Source organism: Perna viridis, chromosome 5, assembly GCF_037379345.1.
Source record: "Perna viridis isolate PV_CMFRI_1.1 ecotype Kerala chromosome 5, ASM3737934v1, whole genome shotgun sequence".
Classification (NCBI taxonomy): domain Eukaryota; kingdom Metazoa; phylum Mollusca; class Bivalvia; order Mytilida; family Mytilidae; genus Perna; species Perna viridis.
In genome coordinates, this window is record NC_142449.1 from 42,389,855 (window position 1) to 42,395,970 (window position 6,116).

Sequence of the window (6,116 nt, forward strand, 5' to 3'; positions counted from 1 at the left end):
GCCCTTGATAGTGAGGAAAAATTTCCCAGTATTTTGTTATCGAAAAAACTTTCTATTGATGAAATGATTTTTACCATAAGGCTTTATAAGGTCGAAATTGTAGAACGTTTCCTTGTGTGAGTTATTGACATTGAAAAGCAGCCTCTGATTTATTTTCCTATTAACTTCTATCCAAGATCTGAGAAACAAAAAGCTTGATTAAGAAAGGTAGTCATTTCAATTTTTATTTGTTTGTGATGTTTCCGTTTTTAGATTGAACGTTTTAAAAATAAAAAAAAATCAGAACAGAAGAAAAATATGACGTCACAAAATAGACTTACACATATTGAAAAATTGTGACGTCATAAGTTTTCCAAATATTCCAAAATTGCTGATACTTATGTGGACAAGCTGATTTTTATCATAATGTTTTTCATGATTTTTTCATTTCTTTAAATTTGATCTGTATTCATTGCATTTTTTATTTCATTCACATTGTGCTCAAAATCTACTCACTGACTATTCTTGGTTAAAATATACTTAGGGGTTGGATGATCTTAATTCTAATATGACATCCTTGACAGGCTTTGAGACAACTGAGGTCTATTTTCGATTTTTACATGAGCAGCACGCGACTTAGTGGACGTGGCTTCTCTGTGTGTAAATTTCTTTCCACCTTAGACACGTAAACAAACACACGTAACATTCCGATGTGTATCAGCTGCTTTCATTCATTCCAATAGCGTGAATAAATAACAAATTCATATTTAATAAAAATATTAAACCTCATGTTTTAAAAAAAATATATTATATTCCGTAAAAAAAACACACATACTTGGTATCATTCGCCACGTGCCACGTGCGCCATTATGTATAAAACCAAACAATCACATTGTACCTGTCCACGTGTGAACACTGTGACCTTATTAATACAAACGACTATTGCCATATCTAACATCGTTCTACTCAATTCGCTCATTTTTCGTACTGGCAAGTAAAAGCTTTTTGTATTTCAAAGTTTTATTTTCCACTTTTTATTATATTTATTTTGAATATCATTAAATATCAGTTTAATTGATTTGATGCTGAGTTATAAGTGAGTATTTATAACCAACTTTGCGTGTACTATTACTACTAACTAACCAAATTCTTTATTTAAAGAAGGTAACTCAGTTAACAATAGAATATGTTAATCTCCCCTGTGACGTTCACAAATACAAACAAAATAATGATAATAAAAATATAATTAACACAATACACAAGTCTATAAGCATACCTATGATTATTATTCTGAAGTATATATATGAATAAGATATTATGCAATACAATTTGTTACTAAGCATCTTCATTTTCTTGTTGATTTAGTAGGTAGGCATTACATTTTTACTTAAAATTTTCAATACTTTTTGACTGTTTTACTTCTAATGGAAGGGAGTTACACAAGATTGTTCCAGTGTATTGAAATGTTTTTTTCCAAATTTGAATTTGATCTATTTATATAAAGATTACTTGATGTCGCTGATTTTAATGTGTATGTAAAAATTATTATTGTTAAGTAGCACTCCAGCTAAGGATCATGCAAAATGTGATTCATGGGTAAAAAGCCTACATATTTTTATTTTTGATATTTTGTTTGAAATGTCATAGTAAGCAGAAATTAACATGTGGTTTTTCTTAGAACCCTTGCTCTTAGGAGATAAAAAATTATATAGAATGCATTGTAGGTACGAGATCATAATTATCTGCCTTTAGCTATTCGTTGTATACGAATATAATTGTAATAGGGTATTTTTAAAAAAAAATATTTAGACAACCTTACCTTTAGAATTTATTATTCTTTTTTGGTTCAATTGAAAGAAGAATAATAGAAATAATTTAATAGATGTCTTGAATTAGTAAAAAAAATACATATAGGGTGTGATTTGGTGAGGTCAGTAAAGGTCAACTTTTTGGCCTTTGGGAGCCATTTTGGGTCAAATTTGAGGGGGTCTCTGTGTTGAGGTAGTTAATTTCTATTTTTTTATGGAAGTTTAAAGTAAGATGGTTTATTCAGCTACCAAAATTTCATTTGATTTGAGGCGGTAGATTTTTTAAGTTGAAAAATGCTATAATAAACTCTGTGTGAAAATTAATTGTGTCCTCGTATATGTAGATTGATTGCAAGATGAAGGGAGAAAACTGTAAATGGCGCTCAAATTATCTCCTTAGAGCAAGCAGATTTGAATGAATAATTACACATTTTATAGTATAGACCCATAAAACAACTTAAAAACAAAAACTAAAAATATGTAACCTTTTTTGGGGTATATCATATTTTTCAGATTTTGCATGATCCTTAAAAAGACAGCTACTTAACTGTTGATATAACATTTAACTGCTTATCTGTTGTGTTCTATTCATATGATCAAAATGCAATTTGATTGATACAATTTGTTTGAATATTTACAATAATGATCTATAATTTGCATATATTTGATAATTGATTTATTAAAATTAAATGCACACACACACACACACACACACACACACACACACACACATATATATAATTATATATATACAAAAAATACCAATCATATATATTGCAAATTCTGCTATACTGTACACGTGTCTTTATGAATTACCTCTCATCAGCAGCAATAGGAAGATCTAAGTTCTAAAATATAAAAGTATTTCGTGCTCAGACTATTTGTCCACACTACAGCCACGTTTGACCAAAATAAAGTAATAATCAACCTTATGGATAATATTATCATCTTTATCCGTTGGAATGTTAATATAAAAGCATATTCAGTACAACATTTTAAATTTCTTTCTCATTTAAAATATGTTATCCTATACTTTATATATATATTTTGTCATGTGTGATTTTCTAAGAAAAATATGTTTAGCGGCCAATCCTTTAGTGAGAATGCCAACACTAATTAGTCAATCCTTTTTGTGACAAATCACTTTGTTATCCTTTGATCGTCGTCGTCATTGTGTCAGAGGTGTAAAAATCTTCAACCGGAGGATAGTTAATATATTCCATACATAGTCTTTTGTTTTTCGTATGGTTGTTGCACTTTTGAGAGGTATATTTATTGTACATAAAGTGAGTACTTTACAAAAGGTGTCGTTCATGATATGTTCAATTTAACTGGGAAATGAATTTGGGTCTTAAAAAATATCCACGTTTATGTTCAGTAATGATTCATCTGACATGCCTCTGTTTCTACCCAAGTTTTTTAGTTTGTTTAGTATCATATGAAAACTTGTGAGTTTAAAGTTAGGTGAAACAATATTTTGTATCATTTTCTGTGACCAAAATAATGTTTAATATTCGGAAAAAGTGTGTTATGTCTCGTCCAAAAACAAAAACACAAACATGCAAAGGAAAACACTCAATATATGTTAGTAAATTATGTCTTTATATGTTTTTCTTTAAATTTCTTATCAAAGAATACTTGATATTGCATGAATTAACCAATTTTATCTTTTTCATCTGGTTTCAGTTTACAATTAAACAAGGAAACATGTTTTTTATTTGAATTCTTATTTTTTCATGAACCGTGGATTCGCTGCTGATATGTTAGTATAATACTCTTCCAACGTCGTTTCCAAAAGATTTCAGAAAAAGAAACGCGTCACTTTGTTTCGCTGTTGTAAATGAAAAAAAAATGTACTCAAAACGTACATGAATGAATTCCCTTTGACCAGGTCTCAAATAATAGTAGTAGTTAATCATCGTCGAATCATTTTAAAAACTAAAGACAACTATTTTTTTTATCGTCGTCTTAAATTTCCTTAGCTGATGTAACAATTCATTTGTTTTGTCACTTTGTATGTATGATTTTAGTTACTTTAAGCAGAAGACGCTTACCCTACTGGTGCACCTGGTCCATGCTCCCAGTTTTTAGTGGAGTCCGAGTTGCTAATTGACTTTTGTTACTTTGTATGCATGATTTTAGTTACTTTATGTTCTTTGTTGTGTATGTATGTTTTCCATGTCTGGTCTTTGTCCCTTGATTACAACCTTTTGATTACTGCTATAACTTTGGTTCCCTTGATTACAAAAAAAAAAAACAAAACAAAACAAAACAAACAAACAAAAACAAAGAAAACAAAAATAAAACAAAAAAAACAAAAAAAAAACAAAAAAAACAAAAAAACCCAAAAAACAAATAATTGATATCATGTCTTACATCACCAGGATGAGTTTATCAACCACTTAGGTTTCGATTCATTTTTTTCAACTTCCATTTGAAGTGAAATACTGGCGTGTTAGTACATTATGACATTTGCCATTTTTTAAACGATACAATGCGTTATATAGGTGACTGTTGTGTGTGGAATATAAAATTAATGATCAATGCAGCCACGAATACTACTATAACGCAAGTCAGAGATGTTTTTGTTTGTTTTCAAAACATCAAAACTTGATTATTATAATGCTTTTACACTCATTTTTCGTTACCAAGGGGGCAAATACTTACTTAAATAGATTGGACGCGAGTAATTATAAACCATTATAAAATCCTTTACTTCAATAAGTATTGGTCTACCCCAATTCAGCATATATGTCATCATTATTAAATGCTGACATTAGTATGCTAAGATTTAGTATTAAAACAGAAACTCAGCTTTTGAAACAACGTAAATAATTATCGTTTGAATATTGACACGAAAAATCAATACCGTTATGTAGCTAATAAATTTCCAAAGATAACTAGAAAATGTAAATTGTATTCAACATTTAAAGATATATCATCAAGAACTATTGTGAATGTAATTTAATTACATCTTGATGCATGAACTTTGTTTAACTTTTCGGGGGAACATACATGTAAGGATAGTAATCACATTGGCCTGTCGAGACACAAATTACATTTGTTAGATCGTTTTACAGTATATGGGAAAATTACTAATGAAGATAAAATTCACATTCAATTTACTTGTCCAATTTGAAACATATGATAAACAGAAATTTCTATTAACCTGAGTATAAACCGCTATTGGTCACACATTCAATGCCAATTGTTTGATTAGATTTGACCAACATTTAAGGATCAACCTCGAAAAGTTTTTGCTTTATTGTAAATCATCAGAATTGATCATTTTTCATTATAAGCATAATTCTATATTCTATACCTGTGTAATTATCTTACTCATTGTGGTAAACCAAATAGCACTAACGTTTTTTTTTAATTCAAATTGCATTTGTAGTAGACTTTCTTTCTTTATTCGGGTACGAGACCACAATTATCTGCCCTTAGCTTGTAGTTGTATACCAATATAGTTCCTTTAATAATAGAGGATTTTTCATATATTTTTAGAACCACTTTCTTTCAGAATTTCTCATACTTTTTGTCCTCCAATGGAAGAAGAATAATGAAATTATTTTAATAGATGTGTTAAAATGAAAAAAAAAAGACATTTAGGGTGTGATTTGGAGAGGTAAATAAGTTCAAGATGTTAACATCCGGAAGCCATTTTGGGTAATTTTCTCTGTGCATTTAAATTGACAAAATAAGGTAATTTTTAAAAAAAAAAAATTTTTATATATGCTGTTGGAAGGTTGATATTAAACACCCCTGAAATCTGAATTGAATTGCGCCGATAATTTTTTTTTTCTAAATTACAGAAATGCTATAAAGAAGATTGTGATTTCGTGCCTAAGTAGACAGGTTTGTTTGCATACACAAACAGCTGATATTGCTACATTTTTGTATTGGTGAGTGTTTTTGTGTTTCATATGTGTAGTAGAGGTACAATACTATTGAAATATACCAAATTAACTATATTTTGCGAACATTTTGCTTAATTTAGTTTTCAAAAGATAGGGGTTGGATATCTAAAATTTGGACTTTGTTTTGGTTTTAAGGGGAATCAAATCCTCTTTTAGAGAAATATTCCTACTCAACTTCGCAAAAATATCAGCAAAAGCTAGAGAAAACTTATGCCCTTGGGCTATTGTTTTATTTGGACAGGGTCATGTACACCAAAGGGCAAATATGGGGTCATAAATTGTAGATTTCCTGGTGCCATTTGGTGGAATTATTATGTGCACAGGCTTGCGTACATGATACAGCAAAGGGCTGCACCGTCACCAGCTGTTGGTGTATCGCACCTTTGCCACAATACCAAATGCATAAATG